At 35.9% G+C, this 19,597-nt stretch overlaps 1 protein-coding gene and 1 long non-coding RNA gene across 2 annotated transcripts in view; both read right to left on the bottom strand.

The window, feature by feature from the left end:
* The window catches only part of pigr (polymeric immunoglobulin receptor), a 31,398-nt gene extending 27,711 nt beyond the window's left edge, over positions 1–3,687 (bottom strand). The window contains exon 1 of the mRNA XM_031896818.1: positions 3,490–3,687. The gene's annotated coding sequence lies outside the window, so the exon portion shown is untranslated. The remainder of the gene's footprint in view (positions 1–3,489) is intronic.
* An 8,202-nt stretch (positions 3,688–11,889) lies between these two features.
* Positions 11,890–17,990, bottom strand: LOC116408685. Its single transcript, XR_004221151.1, has 3 exons — positions 17,798–17,990; positions 12,650–12,764; positions 11,890–11,999 (listed from the first exon to the last, which is right to left on the bottom strand). It is a non-coding gene; the product is annotated as an uncharacterized LOC116408685 (long non-coding RNA).
* Between the last annotated feature and the right edge of the window lie 1,607 nt (positions 17,991–19,597).

The raw sequence follows: 19,597 nt of genomic DNA, 5'->3' as shown, positions 1-19,597 counted from the left end.
ATTATTATTATTATTATTAACATTTATTTATAAAGCGCCAACATATTCCGCAGCGCTGTACAATACGTAGGTTTCATACATTTGACATACAGAGTAACATATAAAGCAATTAATAACCGATATAAGAGGTGAAGAGAGCTAATAAGAACTAATAGAATAAGAACTAATTGGAATCCTAGTTCAATTACAGATTGCATAACTGACAACTACTCTTTGTGTTTACAAATCCTTCAGAGAGATTTCTATCCATATACAAATAGCACCACCTACACCAACAAACCTCTGTTTAGAAAGCAAATGTTTATGTGGCATGGTATCAATAGCCTAAGGAAAACCAGTCAGAGCACATTTTCTGCAACCCCACTGCCCTTCTTTCTACTTACTACTTCATAAAAAATAAGTACATTTTGTTGACTTGATCTATCCTTTATAAAACCATGCTTATTAACATTTTTCATGCCAGTCTTTAAGACAAACTTGAATATGATCTCTTATAAAAACCTTATAAAACCTTTCAGATGACTTTTTCACTACATGTCAACGTTACCTTAAAATAAATGGAAACTTGCTAGTAACCAATTACTTGTTTGCCCAATACTTAAAAGAACTTTGGGGGGAAAGCTAAGTGTATTGGTTTGTGCAAAAATAGAAATAGATACCTCTTTGAGTGTTAGTGTTTGTGCTAGAGTGATTTATCATACTTAAAGAGCAATGAGAGGAGGTATTTCGTGATGAGTGAATCTGTCTGGTTTTGCTTCGCCCAAAAAACATAAAAAAAATCCGCAAAGCACGTTTATCACCCATGCGTCCTTGGCCATGCCCTTTTTTACGAGACCACCCCCAATTTGACGCAATCGCACCCACAACTTTTTTCACATGTGACAAATTGGCTACCAAAAGCATTATAAGAACCTATGAATACATCAGCGCTTGTTAAAATGTAAAAAAGTTTATAGAGATTAATGCTGAATGCGTTCTCAAAAGGCAGAAAGTCTCTAGAATATTTTAACAAGTGCTGCTGTAAGCACTCCAGGGTATTGGTGGACTGGGCCCATCTGTCACCTACTTGCCTTTATAAAAGCAAGAAATATATCTCAACTGGCACATCTCTTCTACCCTATTCACTGGCTCTTACCGCTGCCTGCTTAATGAGCAACCTATAATCCAACAAGTTTGCAGTTCCCATTAATGTTGCAAATTTCCCCTTTAGATTCTATATTTGATTAGAAAAAGAAACCCCACCTACACCTCCCACAAGAGAAGCCCTTTTCTACTTAACTTACTTTCACTTTCCAGTCAACCACCTGTTTAAGTTAACAAAGTGCCCTTAGCAAATATCGCAGCAAACAAGATGAATGGAGCAGGATAACTAAAACATCTTAGCGGACATTATGAGTGGAAAAATAAAAAATGATTATAGTATCAGCCAGGAGAAATAAAATGGGATGAATTAGCTCATACTGTGTCTCAAAGGCACAAAGTAAAATACATTAGAAGGTCCCTAAGACTCACAAGGATACATCAGCCTACATACATTCTTTGATTAAGTGAAGTAAAATATATACAACCTTTTTCTGGGACCACCTCAGTGTCAGGAATGAGAAATGTAACCATTGCAAATGTAACATTGGCTGACAAAATTTAATTGGTTTAGTCCTCCTGGGTCTGGCTCCTGGAAACAGTTTTTGAATTGACCCTAAGTAGACTCCTAAAATAATTCTGATAATTTTACCTTAAAAGAAAAATATATTACAACCAACTGCACATGCCATGCTGTAAAAAGGTGCGTTGCAATACATTTTAAGCAGTGTAATGACACTGTGAAATGAGTGCATGATTTTTGTACCAGCTCTGAATTTTCTATTCACAAAATGATTTCTGTATGCAGCGCTGGTCGTGCTTCCTGGCACTACTCTTATATGGTTAGGAGTTGAGCAAGTGAGGGTCCATAACAAAATAATAAATGATAATCATCTTATTGATCCTGACCCTCAGCTTGAAATTGGGTATACTGATGGTGTCAACATTACCCAGATTGCTTAAGTCTTCTAGAAAACATTAAAACATTTAATTACCATAATAGGATTGGCTTGCTACAATTATGGATTCATGCAGATTTGTTAGGATTAAATACAAGAAACTGTTTTTTTTAAAAAAAAAAGTAATTATTTGCTTAAAGGAGATGAAGTGTTTCTGATGATGGGTTTTCAGATGGTGAGGTATGTAATACTCACAATAAAGACATTCTTGCTGGAAGAGATATGTATTAGTTATCTTAGCACACTCCAAGATGGCTGCAGAATCTCCTACACCTACTTACTTTACATGTATAAAGCATTGTTCTGTTGTAGTGACACCTTGGGCAGATTTATCAAAATGTGAGTTTAGAGCTTAATACATAAATACTCACCGATACTCTATTCATTCCTATGGGATTTTTAGAAGTGTATTTAGAAGTGTATTTATCAAACGGTTCTAACTTTCACCCATTGATAAATGCGCTTCTCAAGTTTTCATGTATTAAACTCCAAACAGTTTGATTAATCTGCCCCTTAGTGTGCACCACATTATATTACAGGAGATAGTCTGCCTGTAATTAGAACCTTCTATATAATGGGTTTCCAGATAACAGATGTCATACCTGTACTTTAACTTTGCTACATAAATACTTGCAGCTTATGATTAACATAAAAGCAGGCGCTGTCAGAGAATACAATGGGAGCAGTAATAGATGCAAATAGTTTACTTTATTTGTCACTTAAAAAGCAGTAGTATTTAATCTAGCCTTTTCACCTTTTTGATTTAAAATTACTGTATTAGCCACAAGGGAGTGAGGAGATCAGGACATGGTTTGGTGGATCCAATGGAAGTTGATGGAGGGAGTATTTGGGCATGACATTTGGCATAAACAAGTGGATGGGAGTATCATTGGACAATACTTTCACAGCTTTGAAATAAAAACTTTTTTAAGTCTACAGAATAAATATAATTTAACAAAATATTCCCCTGTTGCCTGTATTGGTAAAGACCAACACTGGAGAAATAAAAAGGAACTCTGAGAACATTTGGTTAATCCTCATGGTGTGTAGAAAACATAATGATGTTATATTCAAGCTATTTTAGAACAGGTATCGGACCCCTCCCATAGACTCCATTATAAGCAAATAATTCCAGTTTTTAAAAATGATTTCCTTTTTCTCTGTAATAATAAAACAGTACCTTGTACTTGATCCCAACTAAGATATAATTAATGCCTTATTGGAGGCAAAACAAGCCTATTGGGTTTAATTACAGTTTAAATATTTTTTTTAGCAGACTTAAGGTAGGAGATATGAATTACAGAAAGACCCCTTATCCAGAAAACCCCAGGTCCCGAGCATTCTGGAGAATGGGTCCCATACCTGTACTATAATAGAAAAAAGTATCCTCTCTTATTTCAAGTACACCATGCAGGAACTCTGATATTTAAAGATAAAAATGTATACTCACAAACAAGTAGCTTAAATTGTGTTTCTTTAGACGAAATGGTTGAGATAAAAAGAACTTAGTTTTATTCTTTTCTTCCTCTTCACTTGTAACTTGTGAGAAGTGAAACTGAACTATGCTGTAATGCTTCTTATTATGTCCAGGTACGCCTATCTTAGGATGCCAGTGAAAGGAATGACAGTCTTTAAGTGTTTGTTCCTGACCCAACACCCTCCTTATTTTATTACAACTCCCATAATTTAAAACTGTCTTTCCAAAACAACACCAGCTCTTTAAAATAGTTTCTAATTTATACTGACATAGTCACTGCAGGTATGACGATTTGCAAAAAAGAATCTCTCATTAGTAAATCATGAACATTTTTTCCATATAACAGTGGCACTATTTGATAAATAATGATATGTTTTGTTGTACCGGGGTATGTTGCAATGAGCCATATCAGATTTTAGACACAAGTTGCTTGTATTTGTCTTGGGTCACCAAGCACTGGTCCTGTTCTTTAGTGTAAATGACAAATAAGAGACAGAAAAGAACAAAATCTTTTGTGTTAGTTGGCACATCATAGAAACAGGAGTGTATTGATCAAACAATACTTCTGTTGTAAAGTTTCACCAGAAAAACCGATCTGACGGAACACACTGGTCACTTTTAATAGAAGTATGCATGGTTATTTCATTCTGTACCAATATGCAAATCTATTCTCTTTAATTTAGGTGAGTTATTATTCCTTTCCCGGAACTGCCAATGACACAGTGACTAGTGTTTATATAACCTTTGCTTGATTATATTATTGGAGGAAGTAAAAGTTTGTCTTATTTGGTGCTATTGTATTGTAAAACACCAACTGACTTCTTTGTTCTTAATTTAAGGAAATATTTACGCTTATTAAAAGCAGGATATAGATTAATTATGTTGGGTTGAAATACCTAACATACTGTTCTTTGACTTTTTTCTCATTTTATTATTCTTAACACCCCCCATTTTCTAAACACTGCTCCTCCTACAGTTTTAGGGGTACAACACCCAAACTTCACCCTATAGCGGAGCAGGTTGCTTGTGCTTTTCTAAGCGATCCCGACCCCTATCTTTTTGTGGCACCAATCAGATTTTACCTATTGACTTTCTCACAGTATTAACACCAGGGTCCCCAAACTTTTCATAGTTGTCCACTAGGGGGCTGCAGTTTTAGTTTTGAAAAAGTGGGCGGAGCCACCAACAGCCAATCAGATTTCACCTATTGAATTTTATTGGTTTGATGCCAGGGTTCCCAAACTTTGCACAGTCACTGGGTGACTACACACTCAAGTTTAGAAAAAGTGGGCAGAGCCGCCAAAAGTCAATCACATTTCTTTCATTGTTTTCAGTGGGGAAATTTTAACTGCTGGCATTCTCAAATGCTAAATGTCAGGGTCCCCAAACTGGGTGACTACGTTCCAAGTTTAGAAAAGTGGGCGGGGCCAACAACAGCCAATCAGATTTCACCTATAGACTTCATACGTTCAAATTTTAACTGTTGCCATTCTTTGAATATTAATATTAAGGTCCCCAAACTTTGCAGAGCTAGTCACCAGGTAACAGTGGTTCAGAGTTAGAAAATCAGATTTTACCTATTAACTTTCAATGGGGAAATTCAACCTGCTGCCATTCTCACAGTTTTAACGCCAGGGTCAGTAAGGGACTGCATTTTTAGTTTCTAAAAAAGTGGGTGGAGCCACCAACAGCCAATTAGACTTCACCTATTGAATGTTTTTGGTTTAAATTTAAAATGCTGCCTTTCTCACATTATTTATGTCAGGGTTCCCAAACATTGCACAGTCAGTCACTGCTGCCATTCTCACACTTTTAAACACATTCTCAAACTTTTCACATCTGGTCACGGGGGGACTAAGGTTAAAGGTTAGGAAAAATGGGCAGAGCCACCAACAGCCAATCCATTTCCACCCATTATATTTCATTGGATTATATTTAAACTGATGGCATTATTTAATTATCAATTTTAATGTTGTTAAACTTTGCAAAGTTAGTCACTAGGTATTTGCGGTTCAAAGTTAGAAATAGTGGGAGGAGGCACCAAGAGCCAATCACATTTTACTGGTGAACTGTAAAATGCTGTCAGTCCCACAATTTGGAGTGGAGCCAACAACCAAACAGATTTCTTTCAGTGACTTCGCCAAACCAACATGAAGTTTGTTCTCAAACTTCCCTTTCTAGTTTTTCTCTTTGTTTTTTAAGATAAATCTGTTAGCCCTAATTCACTAACTTTAGAAACACCACTCCTCCTCCAAAGTATATACTATATAAAGACAAAAATTGTAATGACTATAAATATAGAGAAATTAAGTGCCATGTGGTAAGTGCTCTTAGAACTTACAGTATGAGTTGTATATAACATACAAGCACAAACAGGAGGGTAAAGGTTCTGCTATGTAGAAAGTTTGCTGCAGTGGCCACACTCCTGAAATGCAGAGTAGTGCAGTAGGGGTGGCAGACACCAGATACTTAATTGAATTTAGGAAGCAATATTAGACACTAAGGAGGTGCAGTTAAAGCTACTCTGGACCTTGCTTTAGTTATGCAGCCTCAGTTTCTTAATCACTTCCAAAAGAAGATTAGGTGCCACAAGGTTTAGTCCCCCTGCCCTGCTGAGCTATGTGTAGGTCACAAAGGGCTGTTTTGGATGAGTGCAAATGTACAGTTTGGAACCATGGATCCTCCAGGGCTTTGTTCTTCTTTAAGTACTGAACAGGACCAGATATTGTTCTAGTGCAACAAAGAAATGGAAAGACGTGGATGGTCTGAAAATATGGCTGCTCTGAGAGGAATGGAGGTGATGCTTAGGAACATTTAGGAACCTACAAGGACATAAGTAAAGGAACATACAGGGACTAAATGATGTAAGGAACAGAGGAGTGAAGAGTTTTCCAGGTCATCAGAAGCTTTTTGCATGATATCCTTTCTTAAAAGAAAGCAGGAGGAATCTACCAGCAGAGTTTAAGATTGATTTCATGGGAGAGAGGTGGGAGTCCAGAAGTTATTCCATAAAACCCCTTTAAATAAAAAGTATTCTTTTCTGCATACATTAAAGGGCAGATTTATCAAAAAGTGAAATTAGAGCTCACCAAAGAAAAACTCAACACAATTTTGCCACTTCGCTGCCATGTTTAAATGGTAATGATTTATTTTACATTAATCTATAACAAAAATGTATTTTATTTATTTTATGTATTTTTTGTGTAGATCAAAATTAAAGTTAATAAGAAAACAATGAACTTAAAAAAATGCAATCTATCCATATAATACACAAGAGCCATGAATACTGAAAATTACATCCTTATAAAAAAAAAGTCATCAGCTATAAATAGTGCTTAGTGAAGTAACAGATCTTGAAATATTGCAGCTTTGAGCCATGACTTTTTGGGGAGAAAAATTATCACACTGCAATTTTCTCAAATCGCAGCAAACATGAAACACTTACTTTCATAAATCATCCGCTAAAAATGATCAAAAAGGAAAATATATAACAGTAACATTGCCAGTACAAATTCATTCTGTTTGAGAAAATAAAGTTCTTGAAAATATTATGTCTGCAGTCCTAAAATAGAAATAAATGGCAGTCTTCTTTTGAGCATTTCTTTTGAGAAGTATTCTTTGCAGCAACAGTTCCAGCCATGCCACCCTAGAATGTAGTATTGGTGATCACTCCTCTGCATGGCAAGGGAAAGGGCATTTATAAGGCAAAACAGTGCTAAACTAGTGCCAGTTAATAGTCGAAAGGATACACAGTATAAATATCTTATACAAAAGAAACTTCCAACTTCTTTTCTGTTTATGTTTTTCAAAGAGGTGGAATGACAAACGTGCATCCTTATTCATATCTCTAAAAACAAACAAAAGAATAATTGCTGTAATATGTGCTGTGCAACTCATACAGTTCACCAGTACACACAATTTGTAATGCAATTCACATATTTTTTTTTTTTTGCTAAGTTGCTAATAATGCAGCATTTACATTTTTGCAAATTGTCTGCAATTGAACTTATAATTGTCATTTGCCATTAAAACGAGATCTAGATATATAGGACACTTTGTTGCCCTTAGTTTCCTTCCCACTAGCATAGAAGTAAATCGATGGTGGGAAAACATACGATTCACACAATAGCCAGAAATTGCTTCACAAGGTAACTTTTTGCTGCTTTATAAAGCACAGGTGATGCATATGTTTTCCTACCAGCGGTTTACATGAATGCTGCTGGGAAGGAAATTTTGGATGTTTTTTGTCAGATATGCATATTTACATAGCTTGAAGTGGGAACCCTGTAGATACCACCATCTTTAGGGTAGTAGGCATTTTGTTTTTCTAACTGTTGGTACCTAGGAATGCTAACCCAAACCCAAAACACTTACCCAAACACTGTAATTATTTGACCTGAGCGCTACTGGGCAAATGCACAATTTTATTTTACAGAACACTGTGATTATTACAGCTATTAGGGTGTGAACTCTGCTCAGCCAACCATATTGAACTCTACAAGCCTGATGTTATTTAATCTAATCATAGTTAAGAAGGTACACGCCTAGTTATTACCAGAATAAATACCATTCAGGGAATACCAGGTACTATATATATTTTAATTTCTCTAAACAACTTTTTGGTTAAAAAATTATCCACACAGCTGTTGAATTTTTTGTAAGGATGCAGTGTAAAATACTGTAGTGTGGCAATATGGCAATGTGAAAAGTCCTGCAGCCTGATAAACATGAATGTGCCTAGGAAGGTCTGACTCAGAAGGTAATGTGCAGGCCTGATAAGAACAAGTTAGGAAGTCCAACTGGAAATGCCAGGTGCAGTAGACATTTAATTGCTTTTTATATAGCTAGTGGTTAATAGTAGTTTTCTCCTATTGTTTGGTGCAAACCTATGAGCTTATCTTGCCTGAGCACAGAAGCAAAGCAAAATGTGGCACCACTGCATTGTGATTATCATTGTGGTCTCCAGACTTGCAGCCTTTAGCTCTAGTGGTCTAAATGCATTTCATTTAATTGCATCATAACAATATGTGTTCCTTATTTTATGCATGATATATGCTGGGCTGCACTGACCACACAGAAATTAAATGCAATAAGTGCAGTGCTTCTAGCTGCATTTTCTACAAATTTCACAGATTTTTCTCATGATCTGTAGCCTAACCTTATACCCCTTAGCCCAGGGGTCCGCAACTTTTTTTTAACTGCCACCTTTAAATATAAAAAGTGTTGGGGAGCCACAGAAGCATGAAAAAAGTTCCTGAGGGGTGCTAAATAAGAGATTTGATTAACTCTTTGGTAGCCCAATGTGGATTGTTAGCTTCAGGAGGCTATTTTTGGAGGTAAACTTTTTCTTTATTCTTGTACTTTATGTCTCAAAAAGTTGCTTCAAAGCCAGAAATTCAAAAATGAACACCTGGTTTGAGGCCACTGGGAGCAACACAAAAGGGTGTAATGAGCAACATGTTGCTCGCAAAGCACTGGTTAGGGATCACTACCTTAGCCCAACTTTCACCTTCTGTATACTGTTAATGCAGACAAGGATGGGTAATCCATTAAAACAACTGTACCTGTTTCTCCAGCAATATCTTCATAGTCTTTGAAAACGAAAGTTACAAGTTCATTACTTTCTGCAACTTGCTCCACTTCCGGTATGTCGTTGTCAACCATTGCAAAAGTTCTTTCATTTGTAGAATGGATGTGGGCTGCTTTGGGATTAAAAAGAATTGCTCACTTTAAAGTGCAGTGAAATTTCTAGCAAACTCTTCAGTGAAACATTCTTGAGTTCTCACATTAAAACAGGATTGAATTTGTGCAGTTTTATGATATCAATAATTAATAGAAACCTAATTTCTTATAACTGTAAAACCATAGGGTTTATCTCAATCTCATGGCAAAGCACCAGTTTTTTGTGTGTCCGTTTATGCCCCACAAATTTGCAAGTTGCTCAGTATTTATTTTGCATGTCGTCAAAAAGCAGCACTCTAAGTGCTACATATATTAAAAACTGTGATTACAAAAAATCATGCTCTATAAAAAAATGTAATTGTTACCTATGACACCAATGTTGTTGTTAATCAGTAAGTAAAACGGTTAAATAAAGAGATTATAAAAAAATAAAATCATGCTTTCTGTCCATCGTTACTATCACAATTCAAATTGTGGGCATGTTTAAGAACAATTACAGTAAGAATGGGTTAATAATGATTTTTAAAAACTGCAAAAAAAAATCTGTGTTATTTTCCATGAGTCACTTTTTTCCATTTCAGAACATGTCAAACTTATGAAACACTTTCTGGATGTCTGAGTACATGATACAGGTTTTTTAGTTAGGATTTTGACCACTGATCTCATCCAACATTTTTTCTAATTTTGTTTTGTAATTTTAGTCATTGAATTGCATTTTCCCAAAAAAAATTAACAAATATGTTCCAAATCAGTTGTATGTTTGCATGTAAAATATAAATTATTATAAAACATTATTATAAATATATAATTTAGAGTGCTAAAACTTGTTAAAGAACTTGCACAAAAGATCAGTCTCAGACTCACAAAGCTTAGTTTGCCCCCCCCCCCAAAAAAGCCTTTATATTTAATTATGCAGTGTGTCACTCCATTGTGCATGGTACCCATCATGCAATACACTGTGCACGTACTAGACTTGGAGGACAGCACCAGAAGTACCTGTAAGGTAAATTATGGTGGCATAGATGCTGCATATAATTTTGTATAGTTCACCTGGCTATGGAAAATGGAGCAATAGTAATTAAAAGATGTCATGTCAATTTAGTCTTTTAGTCCTCTTTAAAACATTCACTGCTGCTGCATGAGCATAAAAGTAACCATGACATTTATACATTAGTATTAGGGAGAATTTCCATATGCAAATGCTTCATAAATTGAGATATACATATATACTAGTATATTAGCAGTCATTTATTGCCTATATTTAGCAGCTAAACAAAGACAGCTGTATCATGTTGTTTTTTTTAACACATTCACTGAGTTTTACAATTTACAGCTGTAGCAAAAAAATTTTTTACATTTTAAAATAAAAATGATCAGTCCCAAGATCAACCTGATAACACTCTATTTATATAGTAATACCAAAACCACTTTGCTTCTGCTTGAACTCAGGGCCCTATTTAAAATTCTAATAACACACAATGGGGTTGATTCACTAAAGGGCGATTATTTATAGCGTTATTTATAGCATGCGTTTTTTTTGCGACTTAACACTCGATTCACTAAAAGGACACTTGTTATAATTAGGAAGCAATGTTCTTTGCGTTATTTAACTCGCGATGAGTGTTTTTCTTACGTTAATTCCAGCAGTGTACATTATTTCCCGCTGCGTGCAATATATTTCGCTGCTTGCTATATTAGCGCACGATTTTATGCACGTAACCATTACTTTCGGAAAACTACTTTTCTGAAAATGACCATTTCCCTGAAAACTGGAGGATGCATCACTCTAGGGCCAACACATACTTAAAAAAAATCCCACTGCAAAGTCCATGTTGTGTTGCCAAAAGCTCACGAACCACAATTTTCTTTTGCCCCAAGTAGGTGTTAATATTCGCACAGACTAATTCGATATTTAGCACGTTTAAGGCTTCATATGTGTTTGTGAATCATGTGTTAGTATTATTTCTATGCAAGGTAAATAACGAATTGCGAAAGGGCGTTTTTAACGTCTTAACGCATGCGAAATGACTTTGATGAATTGGGACTTAATTATCGCATGCTTTTTAACGCAAAAAAGCGTTATCGACCTTTAGTGAATCAACCCCAATGTGTATTCTTCCCATGCTGTTGCCTACCTTTCACTTAAAAAAGAAACGTGACAATGTTGGTTTGTGCTTTTTTGAGTCTGAAGTAGCTCTAATGAGAGTTTTTGGGACAATATTAGAATTGTCCACTTCCTGTTCAAGTAAAGGCTAAACTCCAAACTCATTAATCAATGTTTATGAAAAAATTAAAAACTTGTTTCTTGAATAGTAGTATAAAGAGTTTTTTTTCTCTCATTATGTCAAAAAAAGTTTCCATAAAAAATAAAAACCAATTCTGAGCTGAAGGAACATGTTCCAGTAACAATAGTTTTTATGCAAAGCAGAAAAAGAGCAAAAAAATGTTATAGCAAAAATGTTTTGGAAATTTGTTTTAAGTAAAACATTTCTCTAGAAACTGGAATTTTAGAAACTGAAAAGGAAGAAAATTTGGGAATTTAGAAATGAGACTAATTTTCAAACTTATTTATATATCTGTTCCTACATTATGAATCACTTTGACATTACATTAATCTATTTTAACTTATATAAGCTAAGAGTTTTCTTAGACAAAAGAGAACACAGCAATCACCTTCTGACTCACCGTAATTCCTTTGAATCTTTATTATTATGAGAATAAGTAGAATCATAATAAGAATACAACCAATGACAAGTGCAGGAATTAAAATCAGGAGCAGGTTCCTTGGTTCAAAAGCTTGACTGCAAGATAAGAGAATTTACCTTTTAATCAAGGTATATCACATCCTGTTTTGCTGTAGGAAGAAATTGCCTAGATTTGTTGATTGAAAAAAGAAAATTCTAAACCAATAATAATTGCTTTTCTGGGACTCCAACTGTGCAGTAGGTAGGGCCACAAAAGGAAAATACTTGGAGTCCCTCCCATGCACAAATGATTAAATAAGCATCAAAATAGGATCATCCTTACAATGGAGCGGCCCTTCTATGGCAAGAAAAACTGCTTGGTCCTACAAAAAATACCCCCTGTCAAAGAAGACAGCCCTGAAGCTACTGCCTGGTCAGGAAGTGGGGTAGCTGCAGGGTTCCCCTGCATCATTAGGCACAGCAGGGCCCATTTCTGAAAGGAAGGCAGGAAGGAGTGGGTGGTGCTGAGCTCAACTACACTGAAGTGCAAAAAGTGCATTTTGAAGCACCGGTGTGGGGAAAAGTGCAAGTTGCCCACTGCGCAGATGTAGACAAACCCTATGCTTTTCTAATTTACTTCCCATGTAAATAAAATGCTTTATACATTGCAGTTATTTTCTTGTTACTGAACTCCCAGTGCTCCCAGTATCATAGTTAACTCAGAGTATTGGTACTATTTGTGGATTGACTGGAGATTTTACACCTACCTTGATGTGCTGTTTGAATTTTTAGTCACCTCCAATCCACTTGTAGTCAGTGAGAGAGATGTTATACTGAATCGGCTATTAGCTGGCTGTTCAGTGCTTGATAAGACATCAAAACCTATATACAATATGATTAATTGAAACATCATGTTAATTTAGGAATAACACAATTAAATGTATCTATCATGTTAGAAAGTAGAAAGTGGATCTGATCAGCTAACATCTTAGTTGTCTAAATGACAGTTTATACTGACCATTTAATTTCTGTACAGAACAAAAGCAGAAGCAAAATACTTATGGGTTACAGAAACTATGCACGCTAAAGTTGTCACAGTGCATTTTACAACTAGACATACAGTAAAATGATGAAATAGCTGTGTCAACAAAGCACTGATCATGTACTACCCAGTGGATCTGATAAAGTTCCTCAAGAAGTTAAAAATATCTCTCTGTCCCAGACAGGACACCACACAATATCATGCCAGCTGTGTCCTTGCCACACAGGAAATCAAAAGTGCCTTCTGTCCCGTAGTGGTCCTTTGCTTGACATAAATGATTTGCAAGAAAGGGGAATACAAGAGGATAGCTATGACCCATGTGCCAGTCCTCCTCTATGCAGGGCTGCAAGGTTGACTTTGTGCTTCATTACGCCTACAAAAATACTGACGTGCTTCCTATTACCCCCTAAAGCACACACAAGTAGTGATGAGTGAATCTATTTCGTTTTGCTTCGCCGAAAAATTTCAAAAGATCCGCGAAACGGCTATTATTTAGTCGCACGGCTATTCTTTTGTCGTCCACGGCTATTATTTCATCGCACGGCTATTCTTTTGTCACCCGCGGCTATTCTTTTGTCGCCCGCGGCTATTCTTTTGTCGCGCGCCTATTCTTTTGTCGCCCATGGCTATTATTTCGTCGCACGGCTTTTATTTAGTTGTGCGGCTATTCTTTAGTCGCACGGCTATTATTTCGTCGTGCGGCTATTCTTTTGACGTCCGTGACTATTCTTTTTTGACGCCAGTGACAATTTTTTGACGTGCGGCAAATTTTTCCGCTGCAAATTTTTTTATCTGTTTCGTGAAACAATCTGCCAATGACGAAACACGAAAATTTGCCGCAAATCCATGCCTGCTGAAACATTTCGCCCATCACTACACACAAGTAGTCCAGGACAGCAGCTTCTGTTGTAACAGGGTAGGAAAGAAATGTGGGTTTACAAGTTCTGGGGCAGCTGAAATAAAGTTAGCAATCTGGGTTAGGGGGGATATGGGGTTGCTGTGTGCAACTGACGGATAGTAAAACATTGGCTTTGCTTGTACAATACATTCCTCTTAGAATTACTGAAACAACTGCTAATATATTTTACAGCTTTCAGGAAGCTTAATAAAGCTGTTTAAAGCTGAAGTGTTCACCTGAGTGCTGAAAAAGTACTGAAAACGTAAGCTAATATGTATAGTGGTGCAATGGAGCAATTTTCATAAACCAAGTTATTTGAAAACAAGACTAGATATACAGTATCTACAATTAAGTGAAAACAGCATCTAGTACATGAAGTACTATAATATACAAAAAAAAAAATTCTGCTGAGTAAGCCTTGTTCCAGTTATTGAAATGATTAGTCTAAAGACAACAAGAAATCTGACCATAGGAGAGTAGCAGTTTCCAAATCACTTTTTCAAAAAGAATATAAAAGGAAATATTTAGCCTGAAACATGGAGTTAGACATGATGTTGCACAGGATCAACTACAATTTCATCAAATAGAAATACAGGTATGAGATTCGTTATCCGGAAACCCGAATTCCAGAAAGCTCCGAATTACGGAAAGCCCGCCTCCCATAGACTCCATTTTAATGAAATAATTCAGATTTTAAATTTGATTTCCTTTTTCTTTATAAAAATAAAACAGTGCTTTGTATTTGATCCAAACTAAGCTATAATTAATCCTTACAGGATGCAAAATAATCCTATTGAGTTTAATTAATGTTTCATTGTTTTTTTAATAGAAGATCCAATGAAGATCCTTTGAAGATCTAAATTAAGGAAAGACCCCTTATACGGAATACCCTTGGTCCTGAGTATTCTGGATAACGGGTTCTATACCTGTACAACTAATAGCCAGAAACTTGTTGCCAATGACCCTAAATATACTGATTCACATAACTTTTTCCCTATAGTCACCCTAATAGAAGATACAATTTTAGTAAATGAAAAGTGAAAAAGCTGTGAAACACACAACTCACAATTCACTCAGTCAGATTTTTTTTTTTTCAAGTGTGAGGCATAATATGGATTCTCTGATTTTTAAAAAAACTTTTAGATTCAATGCCAGAAAAAGTGCAAGCAGCAATCAAGACATTTGGTGGACACATAAAAAAAGATTGGGGCATTTTGATTGTCAGTAAATAGGTTTGTTGCCTTGTGTAACAAAAGTAATCAATTTTTTATTAAAATGTGCATTAGCATTGTATAAACTATTAAAGAAACCCAGTTTTTGGTGGTGGACATTTGAAATCTACTGTTCTACTGTCTTTTAAAGAGATTTTTTTTTTACAGTCAAGTATTATACCCTTTTCTTCTTTTTCTGTTATTTAGCATTTTAACAGGAGAGAGAACATTTGCTGAGTGCAAACAAAATTAGTGGGACAGAATATTGTTCCTGTTTCTATTTTCTTTGCATGTTGATTGGATTAGATTTATCTCTGTGCATGTGTGTTGGTGAGGGGGTAGAGTAAATTAGTTGCAATTTTAACCATCTAATGCCACAATTACCAGCTATAACACATTACTGGGCAACGCAATAAAAGTTATTCATGGAAAGATATGCTCTCCCACTGCAAACCCCTTGAACAATACATTAGAGATTGCCTGTATATTAAAGGGGTTGTTCACCTTATTAGTTATAGAATGTCTCAGAAACTTTTCAACTGGCCTTTATTTTTAATTTTTTTTAAGTTTAATTATATATCTGCTTTTGCTACTTTTTTACAGCTGTCAATGACCCCAGCAGCCAAAAAAACTATTGCTATCCAAGGCTACAATATTGTTGTTATTGTTAATTTTTATTAATTCTCTCTCTGAATAGGAGAGGGCTTCTCTGACCTTAGTCATTTTTCAGGCCAATACCTGGGTGCTAGGATAGCAACAAGATAGCTGCTGAAATTCCGCACTAAAGAGTTGCTGAACTAAAAGCTAAATAATTAAGATACAACTAAAAATAAAAAATTAAAACAACTGCAAACATAATATGAATGTCTATATCATACTACAAGTAAATTTAAAGGCAAACCACCCCTTTAAGGGTTTTTTGGTAAGAAATATGCAATACAAAATAGGCCTGTTACTTAATTATATTTTACTAAGTATGAGATTCCCCTGACCTTACTGTCTTACCTCATAAAGGTCCTAGAAAAATTTGATGCAGGACACTGAACAAATACTAATTAGGTTAAACCTTGACTACTGGTTACAGCGTGATTAATATACAACCCGGATTCCAAAAAAGTTGGGACACTAAACAAATTGTGAATAAAAACTGAACGCAATGATGTGGAGGTGCCAACTTCTAATATTTTATTCAGAATAGAACATAAATCACGGAACAAAAGTTTAAACTGAGAAAATGTACCATTTTAAGGGAAAAATATGTTGATTCAGAATTTCATGGTGTCAACAAATCCCAAAAAAGTTGGGACAAGGCCATTTTCACCACTGTGTGGCATCTCCCCTTCTTCTTACAACAGACATCTGGGGACCGAGGAGACCAGTTTCTCAAGTTTAGGAATAGGAATGCTCTCCCATTCTTGTCTAATACAGGCCTCTAACTGTTCAATCTTCTTGGGCCTTCTTTGTCGCACCTTCCTCTTTATGATGCGCCAAATGTTCTCTATAGGTGAAAGATCTGGACAGCAGACTGGCCATTTCAGTACCCGGATCCTTCTCCTACGCAGCCATGATGTTGTGATTGATGCAGAATGTGGTCTGGCATTATCTTGTTGAAAAATGCAGGGTCTTCCCTGAAAGAGATGACATCTGGATGGGAGCATATGTTGTTCTAGAACCTGAATATATTTTTCTGCATTGATGCTGCCTTTCCAGACATGCAAGCTGCCCATGCCACACGCAGTCATGCAACCCCATACCATCAGAGATGCAGGCTTCTGAACTGAGCGTTGATAACAACTTGGGTTGTCCTTGTCCTCTTTGGTCCGGATGACATGGCGTCCCAGATTTTCAAAAAGAACTTCGAATCGTGACTCGTCTGACCACAGAACAGTCTTCCATTTTGCCACACTCCATTTTAAATGATCCCTGGCCCAGTGAAAACGCCTGAGCTTGTGGATCTTACTTAGAAATGGCTTCTTCTTTGCACTGTAGAGTTTCAGCTGGCAACGGCGGATGACACGGTGGATTGTGTTCACTGACAATGGTTTCTGGAAGTATTCCTGAGCCCATTCTGTGATTTCCTTTACAGTAGCATTTCTGTTTGTGGTGCAGTGTCGTTTTGTTCCAGATTCTCTGAATCTTCGGATGATGTTATGCACAGTTGATGATGATAGATGCAAAATCTTTGCAATTTTTCGCTGGGTAACACCTTTCTGATATTGCTCCACTATCTTTCTGCGCAACATTGTGGGAATTGGTGATCCTCTACCCATCTTGGCTTCTGAGAGACACTGCAACTCTGAGAAGCTCTTTTTTATAACCAATCATGTTGCCAATTGACCTACTTGTCCCAACTTTTTTGGGATTTGTTGACACCATGAAATTCTAAATCAACATATTTTTCCCTTAAAATGGTGCATTTTCTCAGTTTAAACTTTTGTTCCGTGATTTATGTTCTATTCTGATTAAAATATTAGAAGTTGGCACCTCCACACCATTGCGTTCAGTTTTTATTCACAATTTGTTTAGTGTCCCAACTTTTTTGGAATCCGGTTTGTATGATGATGTGTAATGAAAGTTGTTTAGTGTAACATATGGTTAATGGAGAGTATTACATTGCAAAATGCTCTTTATTTAATATATGGGGTTTTTTCTACTTGACTATTACATTACCCCAATCAACAATATGGCTAAAATGTTAGTTGTAATATGTATTGCCTTATATATTGATATCACCTTGTAAATGATAGATATGACATTTACTAACCTTGGCCAGTAGTGTTCCAGAGCAGAAAATGACTAGTCTGTTTTGGACTTGCAGGACTATATAATGTCTTGTGTGATGTTTTAGGGTAAAGACTTGTGCCTGTGAAGAAGACAAAAAAACACTGAAATCTGTTGGACAGTAAAGAAGAAGATGACTATACTATATTATACTGATGTATATGTATATATAACATGAAAAAAAAAAAATCAGTAAAATGTCTGGGTGCCGGGTAAGGCAATAACCATGTAGACAACGAAGGACTCAGCGCTCACAGGACTTGGAAAAAATAAGACTTTTTTTATTTTTTCCAAGTCCTGTGAGTGCTGAGTCCTTCATTGCCTATATATATATCTATATCTATATATATTTGCCTAGGTGCAGCAACCCATAGAAACCTGTAAGATATTTGCTTTTAAACAGGCGACCAGAAAATGCTACCTGCTGATTGGTTGCTATAGGTTACTGTACCTGGGCAAACTTAGCACCTTTTACATCACCCCACTATGAATATTATTTACATCACATACTTTTCTGACGGGTTTATGGATCTACATTAAAAAATCACTTTTACCCAAAACTAAAATACTCACTGATCTTGTGTTTAATTGTGTTGCAGTTAGCACATTCATACGTAGCTTTTGTGGCGAGAAGCCATGAAACACGTAAAGCTGTGGGTGCCTAACTCCGTGATGGTTTTAATCGTTTGAATAAAAGTGATATTTTATGGAAGGATGTTCCTGTGCTCTGTCCACAATTTATCTATATTTCACATACGTATTTATAAGTTCATTAACAAATGGATGTTTGGTATGTGTTGGTATTTTTCTAACCCAACATGCCTTGTCATAAAACAAGACTCGGAGACAAGGTTCTCTCCAAAAGGCCTTTATTAGGCAATCAGAATACAAGTCTTGTGGAAGCAGTCTCTATAGCACACCAGGCAAGGCTACAACATATGGGAAGAGAGACTTCAAAATCATACAATAGTGGTCCGTTCTTTTATAAGCTTCATATACGTGACGGTTTACACCAAAGTGTACCAAAGCCTTGCAATTATTTCCATAAAAATTTGCTACTGAAATATCTCTTATTAACAGCGTACAAGTTATTTGTTTATCCTTGTCCATATCTAACTTAAGGTTTCATGAAAAAACATGAACTAGATGTGTTGTTTACTGTCACCTAAAGTAAAGGAGGCTGTTTGCTAGACATTGCACAGTCTTATCTCTTCAAGCAATGTGTATTTCATGACTCTTTGACATTTCTATCAATTGTTTATTAACCTTTTACTACTTTATTAGTTATTCATCTTACCTCGCCCTACGTAAGGCCAATCTATATTGGTAACACAAATTGGTTTTGTTGGTCAAATATAGGGGTTGTTTCCGACCTTAGACAGGTCCATCTTGGGGTGTGGGCCTCTTACTTATCAACATATGATAATGCATTTCTTTTAAGACGTCAGCCACACCCATACCAAATAAATTACCTGTTACTAACCTTTGCCAGTAGAGTCCTCAAGTGGAAATGCATTGGTCAGTTTGGTAGTGCTGTATGATTCTGGTCAATAACAAAAAGACTATTTTCCTTACACCCGTTATCAATGTATCGTATGACAACTGTCATATTTTTTACAATACATATAACAAAATTGACAATGGGTTTTCATACAATGTTTTTTATAATATCAAAGAGGCATTAAGCACAGTAGTCCATTATTGTTCTCTCTTGTAAAACCAGTTTGATTTCTTCAGATGGATGCCAGGACATGTGTCATATGACAACTGTCATATTTTTTAC

Source organism: Xenopus tropicalis, chromosome 2, assembly GCF_000004195.4.
Source record: "Xenopus tropicalis strain Nigerian chromosome 2, UCB_Xtro_10.0, whole genome shotgun sequence".
NCBI classification, from domain to species: domain Eukaryota; kingdom Metazoa; phylum Chordata; class Amphibia; order Anura; family Pipidae; genus Xenopus; species Xenopus tropicalis.
Note: the sequence above shows the minus strand (reverse complement) of the source record. Positions and strands in the feature narration are given on the sequence as shown.